Below are 24987 nucleotides of genomic sequence, written 5' to 3' on the forward strand. Positions count from 1 at the left end.
TTTGAGTGTTCAGAGGTTTGTCCAAATATAGAAAGGTCTAGTGCATGCATTGGCAAACTAAGGCCTGGGGGCAAGATAAGGCCTGCCAGGGTCGTAAATCCAGTCTGTGGAGCCTGCCATTCGCTCGGTCAGTTGCCCTGCCATGCCGGTTTAGCTCAGGTTTAGCTCTATGGAGAGGTGCTTTCCCGGGACTACATCTCCCAGCATGCTCCGAGGTTGCTCAGAGTTCTGTGATGCTGGCCAATCTGAAGTCTTAGCAACCTCAGGTCTCCCCTCAATTGGCCCATTTGATGTGAGCCGGCGGCCAATGGCGACCCTTCCCGAAGCTCGCTGCTCCAATCAGGGCGAGGTGCAGGGCAGGGTGCCTTGCTGACATCTAGCTCTGAGAAGGGAGGAAGAGAAGTGAAGGGGCGGGAAGATGTGGGAGCAGAGAGCCTGTGAGGAGGGGAGAGGAGGAGGAGGAGGACTTCTCTGTGCTGCTCGGTGATGGCCCATTAGCAGCATGGTCATTGACACCCTGGGGTAGGGGCCCTTCCTGGGAGAGTCGCTGTGGTGCAAGCTGAGACCCAGCACTGGCAGGGAGCCCCCTCCCCAGCCCAGCCCGCTCCATCTGAACGTGGTGAGTGGAGGTATTTCAGCCGCTCTGTCTCTGCTCTGTCTCCAAGGGAGGGAAGGCATGTGTGCACGTGTGTGCACATGGTCCAGCCCACCACAAGTTCTGAGGAACAGTGAACCAGCCCCCCACAGAAAAAGTTTGCTGACCTAGTGACATCACCTGACATCCACATCTTCTTCTATGGCTAGCATCACACTTGGCCATGTGAAAAGAGCAACTAGCAACCAACCTACTCACAGCTCCTGTTTTGCAAGCTCTGATGCCACATAGTTCAGACTGATATTGTGTGGGCATATCAGCAGCCAATGGGACTCCAGAAGTAGGAACTGCTTCCAGTAGGTGGAGCCCCTGCTTGTGCATGTTTCTATATATATTATCTCTGCATCTTGTGTGTCATTTGAGTATCAAATGCATGTGACTTCCAGAACAGAACTTGTGGTCTAATTTAAAGCATGGGGTGCTGCCCCATGCTTCACATTTATTGGTAGTGATCATCTTGAAGAAGAATCTGTTACAAGCTACAACATGGCTAGTTTTCATTTAAAAAAAAAAAAAAAATCTGGTATTGCTATTGGTTTGTGTTTGGGCTTCTTAACTGATAATGACCGCTCCCCACATCAAATGGGGGGGCCTTTTGTGTGGTTTTGTGCAGCCCCCTTAATCCCATGCGGCTCCTGGTAGTACGGACTGGCTTCACCATCCCCAGGCTGGATACCTGGAGGTCTCTGCCTATCGCCCAATACCGCCTGGGTAGGTGTTGCCAGGGGACTGGCCAGGTAAGGGGAGGGACCGCCCTGCCCACACAACAGAAGGTGAATCTTACCTGTGAAGTGTATTTGATGGGGGGATGTCTTCTTTTAATTTGGAAAATAAAACCAGAAAGAGGGGAACATGATAGAAATATGTAACATTATGTATGGTGTGGAGAAAGTAGGCAAAGAGATCTCTGATTTCTCCCACTCTGTCCCTCCCCCTCCCTCCACTCTCAAGATACTGGAATCTGGTCTTATCCAAATGAAACTGAAGATTCAGGATGTGCTGCTCTCCTGATCTCCCTCCTGTAATGAGCTAGGGGAAACAGTGGTCTGACGCCACATACCTCTCAATGCCCTGTTGAAATCAGTAAGTCAGGTTTTCAAAGATAATGGAAGGTGAGAACCAGCAGTTGACCTCTCTGAGTTGGCAATCCTCAGTAATTTGAAGCTAAGCAATTACAGCATCGGGGATCAGTGTGTTGTAGTGGTTGAACGTTGGTTTTAGAAGAAGGCGCTTTTTGGTCAAACCTGTTTAGAGCCACAATGATCACTTAGCTGGCCTTGAGCTATTTAATTTCAGTGTGGCCTACCTGCCTTTGTGGTTATGAATATAAGCTAGAAAAAAATGCTGTTTGTTTATTGAGTTGCAACTATACCTGCTGGCGTAACTTTTCCTCATTGAAGTTTGGTCCCCACGGAGATTGGTAGGAAAGAAGGCAGAGAAGCCAATGATAGGCAGAGCCAGAACCAATGACAGGTCACTAATTCTTGTTTTGCCTCCATCTTCCTCCACGGTGACTTCTAGAAGAGAGTCTGACGACGATGAAGCTGCCAGGCAGTGCCACCCCCATGACTGGATATAAGCATTTTATTTTATTTTATTTTATTTTATTTTATTTTATTTTATTTTATTTATTTTATTTTATTTTATTTTATTTTATTTTATTTTATTTTATTTTATTTTAATTTAATTTTAAATTTATTTTTATTGCATTTATATCCTACTTTCTTCTCCAGAGCTCAAGGGGGTGTACACATACCTGCCAACACTGTGGGTGGCTCCCAACATTTATAAAAAACATACCGTATTTTTTGCTCTATAAGACTCACTTTTTCCCTCCTAAAAAGTAAGGGGAAATGTGTGTGCGTCTTATGGAGCGAATGCAGGCTGCGCAGCTATCCCAGAAGCCAGAACAGCAAGAGGGATTGCTGCTTTCACTGCGCAGTGATCCCTCTTGCTGTTCTGGCTTCTGAGATTCAGAATATTTTTTTTCTTGTTTTCCTCCTCCAAAAACTAGGTGCGTCTTGTGGTCTGGTGCATCTTATAGAGCAAAAAATTAAACTTTTTTAAAACAAAAAACAAAAAAACAACCTTCCCTATACAGTGGTAGCTCGGTTTATGAACTTAATCTGTTCTGGAAGTTCATTCTTAAACTGAAACCGTTCTTAAACCAAGGCACGCTTTACCTAATAAGGCTTCCCACCAGGGCCCTTTCACCATTCGGCTTCCATTTTCAGACCGAGGTAAAGTTCACAAACTGGGACACTACTTCCTGTTTTGTGGAGTTCATAAACCGAATAGTTCGTAAACAGGACTGTTCTTAAACCGAGGTACCACTGTACAGGGCTTCCTTCAGATGTCTTCTAAAAGTATAGTTACTTATCTCCTTGGCTCACAGGTCAAGTAACTCCATACCCTCCAACATCTCTCTGATGAAAATAAAGACAAACTAATAGGCATGTTCCGGGATCAGATCAGAAACTGAGACAGCCTCTATAAATCTGGGACCATCCCTGGAAAATAGGGACACTTGGAGGTTTGTGTACCTGGTTCTCCCTCCCTCTGACAACAATCCTGTGAGGCTGAGAGATTATGACTGACTCAAGGCTACCCCGTGAGCTTCATGGCCGAGTGGGGATTTGAACCCTGGTTTCCCAGTTCTTAGTCCAGCACTCTAACCACTAAACCACACTGGCATAGTAGGAAGGCATACAGGTGAGGCTTGGCTAAGGGCAAACTGAGGTTGGTGGGTCATTGTCCCATTTACCTTAATTCTTTGGCCTCCACTGCTTCTCCCTTTCCCTTTATAACACCCCAGCATTTATACCTTATTTCTTTGCATTCTAATATCACTTCCTGCTTCCCACCACTTTTCCTATCTCGTGTTTTCATTTTCCTGGCATGAGATCAGCACTTGCTATTATTAAATGACTGATTTAAGGCAGTATCTTAGAGAGTTAATCATTTGCTTGATTCTCCTTCATTGCTTCAGTTTCAATGGATTGTGCCCACAACATTATTATTGTGCAATGGCCTGAAGTGTCTTAACTTATTTGGCTCACCACCATCCTTGGGAATTTGCATGTTCTTCTCCAGGCCTGCCCTCTCCAAATTCAACAGCACGCTAGTTTCAGGCTGAAGCAATCTCAGCATATATTTCAAGGGTCACGCTTTCCCAGCAAAAGAGGAACTTCTGTTTGATGGCAATATGCTGTAGTCTTGCTTATCACTCAACATCCAAAAAACCAAAGTGCTGCACCAACAAGCACAAAACAACACCTCTGCAGTGCCACAAATCCAACTCAGTGGTGTAATGTTGGAAAATGTTGATCACTTCTCCTACCTGGGCAGTTATCTTTCCACAAAGCCCGACATGGATGCCGAAATCCAGCATCGCCTAAGCTCTACAAGTGCAGCTTTCTCCCGATTGCAGTGCAGAGTATTTGAGGACCAGGACATTTGCAGGGAGATACTTGTTACAAAGCTATTGTACTACCAACCTTACTATATGCTTGTGAAACGTGAACCACTTATAAAAGTCATCTCCAACTCCTTGAAAGATTCCATCAACAGTGTCTCCGAAAAAATTTACACATCACTTGGGAAGACAGGTGAACTAATACCGGTGTACTGGAAGAAGCAAAAATCACCAGTGCTGAAGCAATGATTCTTCAACATCAACTTCGTTGGACTGGTCATGTTGTGCAGATGCCTGATTGTCGTCTTCCAAAGCAACTACTCTATTCCCAACTTAAAAATGGAAAGTGAAATGCTGGTGGTCAACAAAAGAGGTTTAAAAACTCTCTCAAGGCAAATCTAAAAAAAATGTAGTATAAACACCGACAACTGGGAAACACTGGTTTGTGAGCACTCCTGTTGGAGAACAGCCTTTATCAAAGGTGTCATGGGCTTTGAAGATGCTCAAACTCAGGACGAAAGGAAGAAATGTGCTAAGAGGAAGGCACGCTTGATCAACTCCTGTCCTGCCTGGAAACCTATGTCCCCACTGTGGAAGTATGTGTGGATCCAGAATTGGCCTCCACAGTCACTTACAGTCTCACTGTTAAAACTGTGTTTATGGAAAGCAATCTTAATCAGCTACGAGTGATCGCCAAAGAAGAAGCTCTCTTCAAATGGGAGAAGTATTACGATCCTAGAATTTTGTATTCTCACAATAATCAATGTTTGGCTGCAGTGTTTGTTCCTGTTCCAACTTATCTAGTTCCAATGTCCTCTTGTCTTGTGTTCTCAAGAAAACAGAAGCTGTTAGAGCTACCATAACGTGTGTGAGAGAGTAATGTTACAATGGCTCTTTGCCAGGTATGAAGATTCTGCATGCAATTTGTTGGTGCAGCTTCAGACAATAGAGCTAGTGTGGTGTAGTGGTTAAGAGCGGTAGTCTCATAATCTGGTGAACTGGGTTCGCTTCCCGGCTCCTCCACATGCAGCTGCTGGGTGACCTTGGGCCAGTCACACTTCTCTGAAGTCTCTCAGCCCCACTCACCTCACAGAGTGTTTGTTGTGGGGGAGGAAGGGAAAGGAGAATGTTAGCCGCTTTGAGACTCCTTCGGGTAGTGATAAAGCGAGATATCAAATACAAATAACTGTGTGTCACTGTTAATTGTTGAGTCTAAGGAACAGATCTGCACTGCCAAGTCTACAGTAGTGGCCCATCTGGTGAGACAGAGCCACCCTCCTGATACCAATGTTGATGCAATTTACCTGAATGAGGTTAGGACAGGGCAAAACTGTGGAAAATCAGAGCCATGTAGGCACAATGGCAGAGCCAGTCCAGCACTCTTGCCAGTGTATCTGAATAGCCCCAAACTTATCCCTTCCCTCATCCCATCTGCATCAATGTCTGTTTCTGGAAGACAACTGTGCCCACCAAATGGGTCACTATTGCAGACCTAGACTCTGAAGGCACATGTTCAAGTACCTTGTTGTACATTTTAGTTTGTATTTGTGCTGCCTGGGCACGGTGGGATTCTACAGAAGAAATGCAGAATATAAATAGCTTGCTAGTTTCAAAACAGCCTTACTCTTCATTCTGTTTTGCAGATGGTGAAATGAGGCTAAGAACCACCCAGAGAGTCCTCCGTAATGGAGGAGACCTCCCTGCTTCCAACTCGGCACAATGTGTGTAAAATTTCTAGACCAGCTTCCTAAAGCGTACTGATAATAATTCTGTGTGCTGTTTCACAAAACGCCCTGAGAATACTCAGGAGAAGTCCTTCGGGCATAGATGTTCAGAGCATACATTAAATTAAATTAAATGGATTAAGTTCTTGCATGTCCGGGAATGTTTGTTGGTCACCTGGGTGCTGTGAGAACAAAGGAGATATTTGGAAAGGCTCTGTGGATTGTGTTGCAGTTCATTTGATTCCGCCGACAAAGATGGCTCGGGGCTCAAGTGCCAAACATTTGAGACGCAAACAGGCAAGGAAAACAGGCGTGCTCTTCAGAAAATGATTTTCCTCTGTGTGACCAATACGCAAACATTATAGAGAAGCCAACCATTAAAACATCTTCGACTGAAGTCTGGAAAATGTAATTTGCTGTTGCCCCAAATCCTGAAAAATAATGGCCGTCGGTAAAACAATTCCTTCCCAGCATTACCGCAATGCACTCAGCGTTAAGTGGTTTCTATAAGCAGAGGTCATTAGATAAATGGTAATGTGACAACAATTGCAACTCAGTATTGGTGGAGGAAGACTATGGTATTTAATGAGTTAGGCTGTGTTTTCTTTAAGAAAACTCATGCTGCGTAATTAGTGCCAGTTTTACATATAAGCTAAACAAGCTATAGCTTAGGGTCCCACTCTCTTGGGTGTCCCCCAAAAATTTAAAGGAAAAAAACACCTGGATGTACATTTCCAAAATATAATATAAAAAAACAAATAAAATAAAACCCACATACAGCAACAGTGTTTTGTGTTGTGTAGGCTCCTATGATGTAAGTAATGGGCCCCGCCTGCTAGCCTGCTCCCTAAAATATCACTGGTTTACTCATTTCTATATACAGGCTGCCTACATTCTGCATGTGCAAATGGCTTTAGATACCTACGTATTAGGTCCATAAATTACCATATCAAATATATTCAACACAAAATACAGCGACAATTTGTTGTTGACAAAGGACAGCTGGACATATAAAGGGCCCCATTACCTTTAGTAGCCTCATCAAACCTAAATCCAGCCCTGTGCGTAATGATTTTTGAAAATTAATTCCTTTACTTCTTCAAAACAGGTTTAAATTTTCTCATATAAGCACTGGCGATTTAATTTTCAACGATCTCTGACTTCTCCATCACCTTTGGCCCAGTTTCACCAGAATTTGTGAGCTGCCAGCCAATCGGGCTGAGGGACAGCCCTTGGAACAGACAGGTGGTAATTGGGAATAGCAGGCAATAGACGGGGTTCTCATACTGAGAGTGTGTGGCACATCTGGGAGCCTTATATCACATCGTGGCCTGGGAAGTCCCTGGTGGCACCTGATTTCCCAGGCCAGAAGGATTGTCAACTATTTGTCAAGTGTCCCAGTTTGAACAGCACACAGTTTCTTTCTCTAAGCTGCCTATCTGGTGGCACAGGGATCTAAAGGGCTCCCAGTTCAAAATACATGGTGATCTCAAAATGAACTAGATAGGTGGAGAGCACCGAATCCACCATTACTCAGTCTTAGTAAATTTGAAAACATCATCATCATCATCATCATTAAAGTTTTTATTTATACTTTTCATGTTTATACATTTCATTAGTTTTACAATCAATTTAACATTTCAAAACTTTACTTCCTTCCCCCTCTTTCTCCGGTTCCTTAAATTATTTTTTTTTAATACCTTCTGCATATCCACATTCATTTAATTTGCTCATTTAAATATCTACTTTAACTATATATTCTTATGAAACTGCAGGTTATTACAATATTCCTGCTAATGTTTTTATCTGTTTGCGATTTATCTGTATATATTCAATAAACCACTTCCATTTTTTAATAAAAATTTTGTTATCTTGATTTCTTGGTAAGTTTTGCCATTTCTGCATATTTCATAAGTTTTTGCATCCATTCTTCTTTTGCTGGGACTTCTGCTTCTTTCCACTTTGAGGCAAGTAGCATTCTTGCTGCTGCAGTAGTAGCATACATAAATAAATTTCTATACAATTTATGTAGTTCTGTCCCTATAATTCCCAAAAGAAAATCTGCTGGGTTGTTGTTGTTTTGTTTGTTGTTTTGTTTTGTTTTTTGCAAAAGTCATTTTGAACATCCTTTTCAATTCATTGTATATCATTTCCCAGTAAGCTTTAACCTTACTACAAGACCACCACATATGATGAACCTTCTTTCTCTTCACATTTCTAACACTTGTTTGATTTAGACTGATACATTTTTGCCAGTTTATTCAGTGTTAGATATCAACAATATATCATTTTCATATAATTTTCTCTTAAACCATAACATGCTGTAAATTTTATATCCATATTCCACAAAACACATTATTATTATTATTAAATGGAAGGTCAGCAGCATTCATTTGAGATAATTACTGGCTGATATACATGGTAAGCGGTACGAAGATCTAGTCGGCCTCTCCTCTGTTGTTGTTTTTTTCCTAGGGAAGCCAATCTACTGTGAGGATGTTGCAATTTGTTGCTGCTTTTGTGCCTACCACTCCCTGGAGAACCAATTCTTGATGGGAACGTTCAACAGAAAGGGAAGGTCTCTCTGTGTCAAAATACCTCCCAGAACTATTACTGGATGACGATAATTACAAGCCACTCCTCGAACATGCCTAAGGTCAACATTTAAAACTGAATTAATAACTGAGTGGAGTGATCATTCATCACATCTAGAATGCAATCATCACGATGGTTTTTCCCCTTTGGATATCTATTTAAAATACCTCATTGCATGCTTACATAAAGCCATTATTTCCTATGCTTTGGAGAGCTGACCACAATTCAGAGCTAACCCAGTGTGCAGGTACAGAGAATTCCACAATATGGCAATTCCATAATGGGATGAACCTGTTGTGTACAATAGTTTACCATGCAGATCTGTCCATTCCCTCAATGAAAACAAATGGGGTGAATTGTTTGAGGCAAAGTGTGTTCTCCCTAGCAGAGGGGCCACCCCATTGTTGCTGGGCAGATGTTTGGAGAGACCCAGCCAGAGATTGGTTAAATTGGGTCGCTGGGGAGATTTGCTTGTTGCCAATTTGGAGGAGGGGTCAGAGGTTTTAAATGCTGGATGCCCAGCTTTGGGCATCTTCTTGGCTGCTTGCACTGGATCACCTGCCCACCCTCCCTGAATTGGGGGGGGGGGTTGTTCGCTTGACCTTGCTCTGCCTGTCATGGGCTCGTCTGCTTTTGAGGCAGGGGCCTGGTAGGAATTTTGTCCATTTGGCTGATTGGCTGGTGCCATTTGGTTTTTGCCTACTGCGTAGCAAATCATCACAACTTGTAAGGTTGGTGGTTAGGCATTGGTTAAAAATTGGTTGGTGGAGGGGTAAGTGCCTACCCCTCCAATGGTGGTGCTGTGAGGGAATTCCGTTAAAGGAATCCAGGGGCTTGCCATCCTTTTCGTCCTAGTCCCTGGCATCGGACTTGGGCCGGGCAAGCCACCAGGAGCATGCGGGTGAGAAGTGAGGGACTGATGCGCAGCTTTATTTCTCCCCAAAATTGTTTCCCTTTCTGGCTTCCGCTGGAATCCGGAAGTCAGTTCTGTCCCTGGGGCAAGGACAGATAGTCGTAACCAATGCCTAAGCAACCACTCACATGTGTGTATTTAAATAAAGTTGTGGCCAAAATCATACCAAAAACCTTAAACAAAAATTGATGTGTGATGTGTGAATTATTGGGGGGTGGCTTAGGGACCTCGACATGCCATACATGGATGGGGGCTGCTGCATGAAAACAGCTCCTATATGACAGTACTTTTCAGGAAGCAGCAGTCATAGCATGGTGTTACATATCCACCCATGCAAAAGATGGCATAATAGAGAATTCACATTTTTTCCCCAGTGTTCTCGGTTATTCTCATTCAGGAGAAATACCTTCTCTTGTGTTGCATCTCCTGTGAATTACCTAAATCAGAGCTGCTAAGCTATTCAAACTGCTATATAGGACTCTATAAACCTCCTGCTTCAATTGCATGCCCGTGAATGCAAAGATCAGAGGCTTGTCAATCATCTGGAACTGGGTGAGTCGGGTGTGTCACAAGATAGCAGGCCTGCCTTCAATCTTTAAGGGGAAGCCTCCCAAACCCTTTTTGAAGTTGCTCAAGAACAACTGGGAAAAGGGCTTGCTTTACAGATGAACACATTGATTAGTCTGGTTAGTGTGACTACACAATAATTTGTTGTATGCTAATTGTTTCTCACCTTCTTGCTCTTAAAAACAGAGAAGATAATAGTTGTCATGCAGTTGTTTTTCACAGAAGCTGTTTTTAAACCAAATGATTTCATTTTGATAGGTTCTGAAGCTATAGATTGGGAATAATTATCCACCAATCATCTCACCTTTCTTTGGATACTGAATAAGTAAGAAGTGGTATATATGCAATGTGATACTCAAGTCATGAAACTATTTTCAGAGTTAGGAGACTTACCCATGTGCAAGTGGCAACCTAAAATTTCACGTAATATTAATTAAACCATATTGTTTAATTTTGTTTAATATTGTTATTTGGGGGAATAAGTAAAGAAAAATGTGGTAACAAGCAGTAAGGTACCCCTGACCATTAGGTCCAGTTGTGGATGACTCTGGGGTTGCATGCTCATCTCTCTCTCTAGGCCGAGAGAGCCAGCGTTTGTCCGCAGACAGCTTCCTGGCCATGTGGCCAGCATGACTAAGCCGCTTCTGGCAAACCAGAGCAGCGTACGGAAACACTGTTTTACCTTCCTGCCGGAGTGGTACCTATTTATTTTATCTACTTGCACTTTGATGTGCTTTCGAACTGCTAGGTTGGCAGGAGCTGGGACCGAGCAACGGGAGCTCACCCCGTCGCAGGAATTAAAACCGCCAACCTTCTGATCTGCAAGCCCTAGGCTCAGTAGTTTAGACCACAGCGCCACCCGCGTTCCTCTAACAAGCAGTAAAGAGACCAGAATACTCCTTGGACATTGTAGCCATAAAAGCAGAAGGAAACATGAAATCGGATATGTAGATTCTAATTATCCATAAGGTATTTTACTATGTAAAATTAGTTTGGTTTCTTCAAATATGCATTTTCTTTGAGAATAGTGAGTATGATTAGGCTGCCTTCAAACATCACTGAAGGTCCTTAATATAGATCTTCACAGGGGCTTGTATTTCACGGCCATAATGGCAGAAGTCACTTCAAAAACTTGAATAGCTCAGTTGGTAGAGCATGGGGCTCTTAATCTCAGGATCGTGGGTTTGAGCCCCTCATTGGGTAAAAGATTCCTGCATTGCAGAGGGTTAGGTTAGATAATCCTTTTGGTCCCTTCCAACTCTATGATTCTATGATTAACATAGAGGCAATCTATGAAGTTAGTCAAAGCAAACTTTATGGTTGAGTACAAGTTTCAAGCTAGGTTCCTGCTCAGACATTGCCTGTGAGACTTCACTGGTTCACACTAGTGGCATTTGCGGTAAGTACACGTGGTAATGGACCAGAAAATGGAGAGGAGAGGGAAATGGAACGCTCTTTTCACATGGATGAAATAGATCACAATATAGAACTCCACAAAAGGGAAAGGAGAGATCAGTGCCGGATTTGGGACAGTGCAGGCAGTTCCTCCTCACAGGGTGCCGAGATTAAAAAATTTGATTAAAAAAATGAATGGTTTTAAGGTAGAGATGAGCCAAATGAGGTCATCTGGGTCTCTCTCACTGGCTTTCGGGCCCCTCACTAGACCACAGCACCCGTTTGCTCTGTTCTGTGCCATCATCAAATATGAAATGTTTCCTTGGACTGTCACAATGCTTGCTTCCTCGTCTGGATATCCCTCTCTCTCTCTCTCTCTCTCTCTCTCTCTCTCTCTCTCTCTCTGTGTGTGTGTGTGTGTGTGTAGGTGGCTTCTGTATGCCAGAATACAGCCTGCTGCGTAAAGGTAAGAGTCACATCCATTGATCAACACACTTTTGCCTCTATCCTTGCAAGGAAATGTGTCCTCAGGTTGAGGGGGGGAAATGTTGCCCTCCACTGTTTTAGGGAATCTATTTACATAGATATCCTTTTATCACTTAAATAAAGTATCAGAAGCTGTTCATGGAGCCTAGAGGAAATGATGGCATACTATTGAGACAAGAAGCAAAGATGCTATGGTAAATAAGCATAAATAATGGGGTGGATGTAAATCTTTGCTGCAAAGCAAAATAATGCAGTCTGCTGAACTCAGATAAATATGATATTTTAAATTCATGTAAATTTATGTAATTAGTTATAATCATGAACATGGGACACTGAGGTCTGGTTCATCACAAGATGACTGTGACCTCTAGTGATGTTTTACAAGTATGAATGGGACAGGACATCACTGAACTCCAAAACCCTAAAATGCATTTTATATAATTGACTTTCTATTCTTTGTATATCGTATTGTTGTTTTATTGCTACGGCCGATGATTGATGCAAATAAAGATTCATTCATTCATCACTGAACTAGCACCACAGCTAGAATGTTCAGGTCTCACCATCACCTTATACGTTTCCAAAGGAGCAGTTTCACAAATTCATCAGTTGTACAGATGTTCAAAAGAATCTGCTATGGTTGAGCTGATCACCTTCTTGGAGGTGTTAGAAGATTGTTAAGAAAATCCAAATCTTGGGTAGGCAGTGCAATGTGATGGCCACATCTGGCCTGTGTGGTGGCGGTAGGGTTGTAGAAGATCACAGCCTAGTTCAGCACCTTCCCACCCCAGCATGCCTGGTTTGGAAACTGGCAGAGGCAATATAATGACCGCTCCCCGCTTAAAACGGGGGGCGCCCTTTGCGTGGACGCGCGCAGCCCCTAGATCTGGAGCGGCTCCAACAGCATAGGCTTGGTTTGCCTTCCCTCAGGTGGGATACCTGGAGGTCTCCGCCTACCTCAGTCAGTTGTCCAATCCCACCTGGGGGAAGCGTTGCCAAGGAGACCAAGCCAGGTAGGGGAGGGATTACCTGCCCACACAATAGAGGGAGGATCTTACCTGGGAATCATCACTTGGCTCCAGAGCTTCTCCCACCCTACCCACCCGCAGTTAATGTCTTATTTGCAGGTTAACTTTTCTTCACAGGTTTTGCAGGTTAACTTTTCTTCGCAGGTATGCGGGCGCTGCTACGTTAAGGTCGCTGTTAAAGGGCCGGAAAGGAATTTCCCTGCATTGGCAGGTTTCGCCTTTGCCGTAGCAAAACGTCACAACTTTGGCGGTATCAGGCCTTGGGCGGAATCCTTTAGTTCATCTTCCTCTTTGTGATGGCGATACCAGGGTTCCCCGTTAAAGGGGTTTCTGAAGGGAGGCTTTGACCGTATGCTGAAAGGTCGTCATTGCTCTCCCCTGCGGCGGCGGCGTAACGGGGGCGGCTATCTCTGCTTGAACATATGTTCTCCAGAGCCGGCCCATCCCCCCCCCCCCACACTGGATAACCCTGATGCTCCCTAGGTCCCCGGCTGGGGACTGGGGAGGGAGAACGCCCAATGCCTGAGCCAAGGTCTACCCACATTTGAAATTTAATAAAGTTGTGGCCAATTTAATCCCATAGCACGTTGTCATGAGTCGTTATTCCACATGACGGGGGGACCGCGCGGGATCTGGGGACTCCACCTGTCCACGCAATAGGACTGCTCCCTAGATCAAAGGGGATTTAGATTGTGGAATGAGTCTCAGTGTAACCAGAGTGACCAAGCATGGGTTCAAATCCATGTTTCAGTGTGCATCTAGTATAAATTTTACACACACACATACACAGCACACACAGCTATTTTCTCTATACGGTTTTAGTCAAACTGTAATAATAAATAATGAAATAATGAAAGGAAATTGCAGGACACAATCTATCTGAAACATCCACAGAAATGGCCTTGAAATAAATAGAAGCTGTGAAAAAGCATTTCTGCAAATTTTCCAGGCATTGCAGCATAGTTTACATAGCAGATATTTCTTGGTGGCTTGACTCTTTAATTGCGTATTGGACTGAGTCTTTCTGGGCAGGAAACTCACATTTGCATTTGTTGTAATTTTCTTTGAAGAGGTACAGCTCCTTAAATTGACAGTGGTTCAACATATCTGTGTGCCAGACCTAGCATCTTCCTCACTGCCTCCCTAAAATCACTCCCTGCCTTTTCAGAAAATCCGTAGTTTAAAAGACAGTTTGAAATTTGGTACGGCTAAGGAACAAACTGCTGGCAGAGACTGAGGAGAGCGAATGTGTGGCAGTGAACATCCCTGGACCACAGAGAATAGAGAAGTGTCCTTTATTTTCAACCAGGGTGTTCAGGATTTTGTGGGCATTGGAGATAGGGGAGTTAGGGGCCAACTTTAATAAAATACGGGGGACAGGTAAACCCTGCCCCGGATAATAAATCACAAGATGCATGCACACACCATTTTAATAGCAATGCCCATCAACTTTGGGGGGGGGCCCAGCCTCCTCAAATATTTTATTGGAGAGGCCAAAGGGACCTGGGTCCTATGTTTTGAATTGAGCCTCACTAGGCTCAAAATTAATGTCAGGTGCCCTGACAGGAGCCCAGATTATTTCTCCTTCTCATCTTAGTGTCAACCCAGTTTCCAGAAGAGGTGTCACTGACATGAGGATGAGTTGCATTATGGCTACCTTGATAGGGCTCATGGATTTAAGTTTCACCCTCAGTGAGGAGGAAGGAGCTGCTATGGCTATTGTGAGCCTGAGCTTCTCAAAGAGGCAGGGACAGCCCACTCATGAGGCCAGGTGAGGTAACCACCTCAGGTGGCGGGATCCAGAGGGGCAGCGGATCTCACGGCTCAACTTTATTCCCCCCTTTGTTCCTCCTGTTGATCTTCATTCCCTGCTTCTTCCCTGGCGGGGAGGGGGCCGCCATTTTGTTGTTTGCCTCAGGTGCCAAAATGTCTTGGGCCGGCCTTGCTAAGAGGGGTGACTGCAGCTTCACACTGTGCATGCGTGCCACATTCGAAACACAGCAAGCTGCTTTGTATGGAGTCAAATCATCTATCTACACTCCCGGGCATCAGCCCTTCAGAATTTCAGACAGGGTGCTCCCCATTCCTGGCTGGAGATGCTAGGAATTGTATCTGGAACCTTCTGTGAGCAAAGCAGCTGCTCTCCCACTGAGCCAGGACCCTTATAAACCAGGCTTATCGCAGCTTCCTCAGGCAGCACACGGTGACCGGTAGCGCACCATAAAGGCTCTCTGTAGCCGGACTGATAATTGACACAGTTCTGCTCACTTAAGCTGTGACAAGTAATTTCCCCAATTGTCAAATGTTAATTTCTGCCTGTGAGGAAAAAATCTATATACCAAATGACCCTAGCACAGCAGGAAAATCTGTCATATTACTGCAGTGCACAATGTTCTCGACGATGCACACCGATTGCCAAATGTAGGAGCTACCGGTGCAGGAACCTGTAGCTTTTGGGGCTGTGCTCTGGGGTCCTGCTTGAGAAGGCCCCATTCCACACTCAGGTAGTCCCTGGATGTCCTTTGACCAGGTGGGCCAATAAAACAGGGCTGTGGAACCTGTGGTCTTTCAGATATTTGTTGGATACCATTTCCCTTCAGCCTTAGCCGCTGTGTCTAATAGTCAAGGGATGGTGGGAGTTGGAACCCAGAAACTTCTAGAACAACTTTGGACCTCTAGCAACATCTGGAGAGCCAAAGTTGTTTTCTATACCTGTTCTGGATGTTGTTGTACTGCAAATCCCACCATCCTTGACCATTGGACACACTGCCTGAGTCTGAAAGGTGGTGGTTTCCAACACCTGAACTACAACTCCCAGCAAGCAGGGTTAATGGTTGGGGATGGAGGGAGCTGTAATTTGGCAACATCTGGAGGGCCACAGGTGCCCCACATCTAGTCTAGAGAGCCAAAGCTTGCCCCATCCCTACTACAAAATATTCTACTATCAAGTTGAGACTTTCCCCGGAGAAAAGGAATGCATAAATAGGTTCCTTTGTAGGGAAGGCTTTTCCCCAATATCCTACCTGTTTTGTGCTTAAGAGCCCAGGTCCCAATACTCATTTTTCATACTGTGTGGGTAGAAGAATATACCTACCAGTTATAGATAGTTGAGATAACATTGCGGTTTTGCATTTGATTATCTAAACAGAGCGGATTTGCTTTGTATGGCATTTGAAATAGTGATTACATAATGGGGAAAACATAAAATGAGGGAAACAGTTTGATAAAGAAAGAAAAAACAGTGAAAATTACAGAAATGTACTTGTAGGCTGCAATCCAGTATATATCTGGGAGTAAGTACCATTGAACTTCTGAGTAGATGCATAGGTTTGCAAAAGGTAAAGGTAAAGGACCCCTGGATGGTTAAGTCCAGTCCAAGGCAACTATGGGGTTGCGGCATTCATATCGCTTTCAGGCCAAGGGAGCCAGCGCTTATCCACAGACAGTTTTCCGGGTCATGTGGCCAGCATGACTAAACCGCTTCTGGCACAATGGGACAGCGTGACGGAAACCAGAGTGCACGGAAATGCCATTTACATTCCCGCCACAGCGGTACCTATTTATCTACTTGAGCTGGCATGCTTTCGAGCTGCTAGGTTGGCAGGAGCTGGGACAGAGCAACAGGAGCTCACCCCATCACGAGGATTTGAACCGTCGACTTTCTGATAGGCAAACCCAAGAGACTCAGCAGTTTAGACCACAGCGCCACCCACATCCCTATTAACATTCTTTCACTGTTAATGCGATGGTGTCTTGTACACGTCCTCCCCGCGACTCCTTCAGTCAAGCTGTTGCCAAACGAATTGATCTGCTTTCCTTTGGACAACATCAGGGAGGATGTGCGTGGGGTCCAGGACTTCAGTACACACTGCCCAGACTTGCACCCCAGATGGGTCATTTTGGTGCTGCAACACAGCAAGACAACATGGGAGGCAGCAATTATGAGTTACCCATCTCTGCAACCACAGCAGGCACTGTGACTCTCCAGAAGTTAGACCCTAGAAGAGCACTCCATTATCTCTCGAGACTGACTGAGGCCAACAAAAATACATAGGGAATATTCATGACAGCTATTAATATCTAGCTTTTGTTATAGATTTTTTTTTCTGTAGAGATGTGTGTAACCTGCATTTATATCACAAACTCATTTCAAAAATAAGTTTTGTGATGTTTCTGTAAAAAAATATATATCTTTTGAATATATACAGTGATATATGCTTGTGTCCAAATAAACATCAAACTGCAGTAAATGTGCAGTTCTCCATGCCTCAAAATTCATGGATCAACATCACCCTCTTCTGGTAGAATCTCCAAACTGAAGCCTTATGGGGAAGGCAATATTTACTTAGCACAATCCTATGAATGCTGACTCAGAAGTCAGCTTACTCAGTGCTTCTTTCCTTTAAAAATGTTTAAAGGTAAAGGTACCCCTGACTGTTAGGTCCAGTCGCAGATGACTATGGGGTTGCGGCGCTCATCTCGCTCTATAGGCTGAGGGAGCTGGTGTTTGTCCGCAGACAGCATCCGAGTCATGTGGCCAGCATGTACTCTAATTTTCCTACTCATATTGAAATACTGCCCCTCAGTGAGGCCAAACTTAGAGTCACAAAATGTTTATGGGTATGTGTACCCCTGCGTACCCCCAGAGAAAAATCACTGGGCTTACTCCTAGGTAGATGTGAACAAGACTGTGGTCTATAGGCCCTTACCTGCAAGTAAGCACTATTCAATACACCTTAGGCAGAAACATCTCTTCGGCTGGGGCCTGAATATGTGGTATAATCATACTAAATAAGAAGAAATTAAGACATGACCCCACTGACCATTTGCTTTGCTTTGGCGGGAAGACTGACTTTAGTTTTCCGTACTGAGAAAGCTTAAAGCTGATCTCTGGGAATTAGAGTAGAAAAATGAGCTGGAGGATGGTTGCTTCTAGTCTGTGGTTTCAATGACAGCCGAAACAGGATGAAATATTCTGCCAATTGAATAATGATGATGATAATTCTTTTTATAACATTCTGCAAAGACAGAAAAGCAGGCAATGTTCCTGCTGAAACAAACAACGAGCTTGCAGAAAGTTAGAAACCATCACAATTTTCTGTAGCCTGGTGCCTTGCTTAGCTGCCTTTAGGAAGGCAGTGTGAGAGCTGTGGGGGGGGGGGGCGTCAAATTTTGTCCTTGCTCCCTCCACCCTCAAAAAGGCAGGATTCGGCCTGCAGGTTCTGTGTCAAAGTACTCTTGCAGCTTACCTGGTATGAAAAGTTGGGCTGCCCTGATCTTAAGACTTTTTATCTTTATCTTTAAATTATCTTTATCTTTAAATTACAGGTTTATGAATAATAGTGACTGTTTTCAATACAGCAAGGAGGAATTTCAAAGGATGGTTGCATTGCATTTTAGTTCGTGTATTTTTTCAGAAAATGCTGATCTTCTCCATCCCTAGGAGATGAATAATAATCTTAAAAAATAATTGCCCTACCCAATTAACATCACTGCTTTCAACATTTTCTCTTTCTTGAGCAATCGGATTCATATTTTTTTCTATTTTTTTTCGCAAAGTGTGTTATCTGACAATTGCCTGATGAAGTAACCTGTCAGCAGGGAGACTGGGAGAGGCCAAGGAAAGAAAGAACCTATTGAAGGCATGTTTTCTAAGCCATTTTGGTATGCAAATGCTGAAGCCTTCCTTACTGCATGTATGCCTGCTAGCTTGCCTGGAGAGATGGCTACTCCATCACTACATGGCCGTTGCGACCACAGGACAGGCAGAGAAAATGTATTGAACAAGGATATTGGTCATTCATATATATTTACAGAGCTGAGATGTTAGAACGAGCCTTTAAAATGTAACTTGCAAGTTGCCCTAAGGCATCTGGATGTGGGTGAGCACTTCCTGCCTTTTGGATACCGAAATCTCTTGAATTATTGATTTGATGTGAAATATTGGCTGTAAAAATGCACTGTATAAATAAATATAGCTGAGTTGTCAGAATACAAAGTTGTTAATCTTGACAGGGTGGTGAGACGACACGTTCCTTTCACTTCTCCCTTCTTGAATGGCACACATCAGTGAGTTTTGTATTTTCTCGTATTCTCTGGCAAGCCTTGTCATGTCAACAGATTAAACTGAATTGCTTTCCTTCGTTGCTTTTTAGGGAGCTGGGGCCGATTTGGGTGGTAGTCAACTAAGTTTTACTCAGTGTAGACCCATCAAAATTAATGGGCTTAGCTTAGTCATGTCTAGTGATTTCAGCGGGTCTATTATTGAGTAAAACTTAGCCGTAATACCTCCCTTATTTCCAAAAAGCTCTCATTGCTGAGTGATCTTACTGAAGCCACTGAAAATGCTACTACAGTAATTGTGTGGCAATCAAATATTTCTCTTTGGGATTGGTATTGTGGATGTTTTTCTGAAATCTTTCTCAAGGCCGTCACCTGGTTTTGCATTTAAGAACATCTCAGATGGCTGTAGTCACGAGTTGCTCAGAAGTTGTACCCAGCTTAATCCGGATAGCTGATCACTTGTTGGATCAGGAACTGTGAGCATAAGTGGAATACATACCCAACTGCAAGCATGATAGAATCATAGAATTGTAGAGATGGAAGGGACTGTAAGGGCCAGCTAGTCCAGCCCCTTTAAATGGTCAACATGGGGCTTCGACCCATAACCCTGATATTAAGAATCCCATACTCTAGCAACTCAGCTATCTGTCCGGCATTCAACAGGTATGCATTCAGCTGGGTATGTGTCTCTGAATGCACAGCCTGATCCTATTTATGGTACAGCAAGTCACATGGATTGGTGTCCTAGCCAATTTGGAATGGCATTTATGTTGAAGGTTGGTGGAGATGGGCAGATTTTAGATCATGTTAGGGGATATAGTCATTGACCTGAAAATTAATTCTGTTGACACCCTGTTTGAAGAACTGGATTTTTTACACTGAATCAGTGTGCCCTATATGTACAGTGGTACCTCGGGTTAAGAACTTAATTCGTTCTGGAGGTCCATTCTTTACCTGAAACTGTTCTTAACCTGAGGTACCACTTTAGCTAATGGGGCCTCCTACTGTCGCAGCACCACGATTTCTGTTCTCATCCTGAGGTACTCTTAACCTGAGGTACTATTTCTGGGTTAGTGGAGTGTGTAACCTGAAGCGTCTGTAACCTGAAGCGTCTGTAACCCGAGGTACCACTGTATTGGCAGTGGCCTTCTTCTTTCTTCCTCTTTGGTGATCACTCGTAGCTGAGTAAGACTGTCTTCCATAAACACAGTTTTAGCAGCGAGTCCGTTAGTGACTGTGGAGGCCAATTCTGGATCCACATATCCTTCCACAGTGGCGACATAGGTTTCCGGGTGGGAGTTGATCACGGTGAGGGTTTGCCAAGCGTGCCTTCCTCTTAGCACGTTTCTCCCTTTCGTCCTGAGTTTGAGCAACTTCAAAGCCCATGACACCTTTGGTAAAGGTTGTCCTCCAACTGGAGTGCTCACAGGCCAGTGTTTCCCAGTTGTCGGTGTTTATACTACTTTTTTTTATATTTGCCTTGAGAGAGTCTTTAAATCTCTTTTGTTGACCACCAGCATTACGCTTTCCAATTTGAAGTTCGAAATAGTGTAGTTGCTTTGGAAGACTATAATCAGGCATTCGTACAACATGACCAGTGCAATGAAGTTGATATTGAAGAAGCATTGCTTCATCGCTGGTGATCTTTGCTTCTTCCAGTACACTGGCATTAGTTCACCTGTCTTCCCAAATGATGTGCAAAAATTTTCAGAGACACTGTTCATGGTTTCTTTTGCGTATTCCAGTGGCAGTGGTACCCCCTTGCTTTTCCCTCTCGAATCCATCAGTAATATGAAATGGATATGTGCAAATAGTGCTCCATCAAAGCTGAAGTCACACAGTTATTGCCCAGAGATGTACCCCGGTGGACTACATGTGTCTATTTCAGTAGCTAGTAGCACATTTTTTATTCTCATTTATCCTCTGTGAAGTGTTATCTAGTTGAATTGGACTGTTAGTGGCATGACAAAGGTTGGCTCCCTGACTGATGGCCCAGGTGGCATGGCCAATGGTCAGTGATGATAAGAGTTGTAGTGCCAGATATCTGGGGAAGGTTAGTCTAGGTAGTGCCTGAGGATAAGACAGCCTGTATGTACCACCATCCATTTAGGCTGATGTGGATTACGTGGTAGTAGATTGTTGTGGGCTGTGGTAAAGCATTTCATGTATAAAGTTTCTTTATACAGCAGAGTGCATTCCCCTTCTTAACGCAGCAGAAAGCTGGTTGCAAATTCATGTGAGTCTCTTAAGACAATAAGCAGTTCAATCTGGCTTGCCCATATTGAGTTATGTTCTTTTATTCCTGGTACAACCCCTTTGATCCCTCCTAAAAGAATAAAGACACAACAGTCTTATTCATAAGTAACAAAAAAATAGCACAAGGTACATTCCTGCAACCTCACTGCAACCCCTCCAAAGCTTTTTTGCAAGGGAAAGCCTGGGTTGTGTGGCAGAAATGGGACATTCCGGGGTCAAATCAGAAACCAGGATGGTTTCTGTAGATCCAGGACTGTCCCTAGAAAATAGGGACACTTGGAGGGCACTTCAGAGAATATCACTCTTGTTAGGAGTGAAGGACACATTGAAGAAGAAGATGAAGAAGAAGGAGGAGCAGGAGGAGGAGGAGGAAGAGGAGGAGGAGGAGGAGGAGGAGGAGGAGGAGGAGGAGGAGGATACCTGAAGAACAAAGAGTGCCACCATCCTACACTCTCACATTTTGCTGCCTTTGTTGAAATGTAACAATAAACATTGATATGGGTGGGTGTTTTTTTGTGGGTGTTTTTTTTGCATGTCTGAGATGGGTCAATGCAGGGTCAGCTAGACCTCCCTGTTGAGCTCAGATTGTCCCCCACATTATGTTCATGCAGTTGGCAACTCAAGGCCTATTTGTTCTGACAAGCCTTTGGAGCATAACAGCAGCAACACCATTTATATAACTTAGTGCCGACTGTGACTGAGCGTTGTGTTTTGTATTATGATGTTAACTTTATTTTTAATGTTGTGTTTTTTATTGCTCTCATAGAAAGAAGAATTAGAAGAAAATTGTTGTTGTTGTTATCTGCCTTCCTGCTCTTTCCAAACAGCCTTCCCTGTCCTATAAATGCAATTTTCTATAAATGTTTATGCATATTGCATTAAGAGCAGCTTCTCCAAAGGCAGGGGGAAAGTCCTTGTTTTCATGATGTAAGAGTGAGCGAGGGGAGGGGAGAGAAATGCCTGTTTGTTTCAGTTTTTCTGCTTGATGTGCTTTGAAACGATCTGTCATTTTGCATCACGCTGCTTTTGTTAAAAAGTGGCTGTAGCGTGGAGTTTGTTGACCCATTTGAACAAATGCATTTGGAATGTCATTTGGGTCACTGCATTTGTGTGTTAAGCAGATGAAGTGAGACTCTCGCTTATTTAATCGAAGCACTGCTGGTGTTACGACTCTAGCCGGTAGCATCCAGACTTTGCTGTGAGATACACAACAAAACAGCAGCCTGAAAAATGGCATATTTGCCACTGGTCTCAAACGGAATGTTTCCTGACCCATGTGCTACTTTCTGATTTAAAATATCTCATGGCGGAATATGAAAGAGTCCATGCTGGCAGTTCCTTTAGAATAGGATTTGGCATTGTCTCTTGCATGAAGAATCTGTTTTTGGGGCTTTCTTAGCCAATGTCCCTTTTTCCTCAACTTGATCATGTTCCAAACATGTTCATTCATTTAGCATAATGTACAGTCTTTGGCTACTGCAATGTTACACAAACTGTTGTTATTGTTGCATGCCACCCTAATCTCTGAGTGGTACAAGATTCCAGAGGTTTCAGATACTTACCCAAGATTTGTGTTTCCTTCAGGAATGAAACACAACAGAGACTGTGGTGTCTTTATAATATATGGTTGATTTACACCTGTATACAACCTTAGCCTACAGTGGAGGGGCTCACAGCATTAACACCCCAAGAAGGTCTTGCTTCTCCCATAGCCGCACCCTTGGATTCCAGTCAAAATCAGGCCTGGCTCTCTCTCTCTCTCTACCTTCCCAGCCTGACACTTTTGCATCTAGCTTCTAACTCACAGCACTCAACTCTCAACCTTTGAACTTTGGCAGGAAGAACCAGTTGCACAAATATAAGATGAGGTATACCTGTCTTACCAGTAGTGCATGGGGGAAAGATCTAGGGGTCTCAAGCTTAACATGTGCCAACAGTGTGATGCAGCAGCAAAAAAAGCTAATGCAATTCTAGGCTGCATCAACAGAGTTATAGTGTCCAGATCAAGGAAAGTAATAGTGCCACTCTATGATGCCTTGGTCAGACCACATCTGGAATACTGTGTCCAGTTCTGGGCACCACAGTTTAAGAAGGGTGTTTGCAAGCTGAAACATGTGCAGAGGAGGGCAACCAAGATGATCCAGGGTCTGGAAACCAAGTCTTATGAGGAACACTTGAAGGATCTGGGTGTGTTTAGCTTGGGGAAGAGGAGATATAATAGTCATCTTCAACTATCTCTAGGGTTGTCACATGGAAGATGGAGCATGCTTGTTTTCTCCTGCTCTGGAAGGTAGGATTCAAAACAATGGCTTCATGTTAAAAGAAAGGAGATTCCGACTAAACATCAGGAATAACTTCCTGTGCGACAGTGGAATTGACTCCCTTGAGATGTGGTGGACTCTCCTTCCTTGGAGGTAGAGGAGATCTAAGGGTAACAAGGGATGAACGTGAGCAAATGAAGTTCAATATATTTAGATCCTGGTCCATTCATTTGTAGCGGGTGATGCCATCCTGACACGGGATCAGGGAGCTCACCTCTTCCTGATGCTTGATGCAGGAATATGCTTATTCTGGCCAACTGACACTAAATGCACGTCTTAATGTGAAGAGGGCCCTCTATATGAGCACCTGGGGACTAATCTGTACTCATGAGTTATAATGTTATAAATGTGCTATAAAAATGTAACACCAGGGGTGCTAGATTCAGGTGGGTAGCCATGTTGGTCCGACACAGTCGAAATAAATAAAAAAATTATCCAGTAGTACCTTAGAGACCAGGGGAAATTGTATTGAGAGCTATAGACCTTTTTTTTCTCTTAGTGTTCTTTTTTTGTTTGTTTAGATCAGTATAGATTCAGCCCTGGCTGCAGAGAGATTAATTCATGTGATTCTTCAATCAAGTCTTCCATCCAAGTACAGTGGTACCTCGGGTTACATATGCTTCAGGTTACATACGCTTCAGGTTACAGACTCCGCTAACCCAGAAATAGTGCTTCAGGTTAAGAACTTTGCTTCAGGGTGAGAACAGAAATCGTGCTCCGGCGGCGCGGCGGCAGCAGGAGGCCCCATTAGCTAAAGTGGTGCTTCAGGTTAAGAACAGTTTCAGGTTAAGAACGGACCTCTGGAACAAATTAACTACTTAACCAGAGGTACCACTGTATGAGCCAGGGCTTTGTTGGTATGAGAATTAAACAAAAGGCTTCTGCGGGGGGGGGGGGATGTGAGATATTTATAATACATCAGAGAAGAAATAGGTCTCTTTATTTCTTAACTTAAATCCGGGGGGGGGGGGGGGCAAAATCTGCAACGCTACATCCCCTGTCCCTTGGAGAGCCAACAGTGAGCAGGGGATCCACGAAAGTCTTATACTGTATCCAACTCAGTATTTGTATACATATCTAAAGAGTTACTACACTTGTTCCTTATTTTCATTAAAAATGGTGTACAACTGCTAAGTGTTATTATGGAAACTTTGCTTGACAGATTCAGTTATGGGCTGTAAGGGTTTCTACTGAATTCACCCTTTTTAAAAGTCAGCAAACATTTTAATTTGCAGTGAGGAAAATAGGTTTCAGACTCTGCTGAATTCTGCCTCTGCATTTCTCATATTATTACTGATAGATATCCATTATCATTTTAGACTTAATCCTTTCTGCAGGCTATTTTTTTCCTCTCTCCTCCGCATGTTTTCCCCACAATGAGCTGTGACAGAAGGGATTTTGCAATTGTTATGAAATACGTACACCTGTCAGGAATAACTTTTAATTCCATGCCATGACTAATAGCGAGTGAGAGACTTGCATCTGTATCTGAATGTGACTCTCTAACAAGGTGATGTTTATCTCATTAAACTACAGTATTTCAAAGTATAAGGCCCTGGGAAAACAGAT

The sequence above is a fragment of the Podarcis pityusensis genome (assembly GCF_964106645.2).
Source record: "Podarcis pityusensis genome assembly, chromosome: 4".
Classification (NCBI taxonomy): domain Eukaryota; kingdom Metazoa; phylum Chordata; class Lepidosauria; order Squamata; family Lacertidae; genus Podarcis; species Podarcis pityusensis.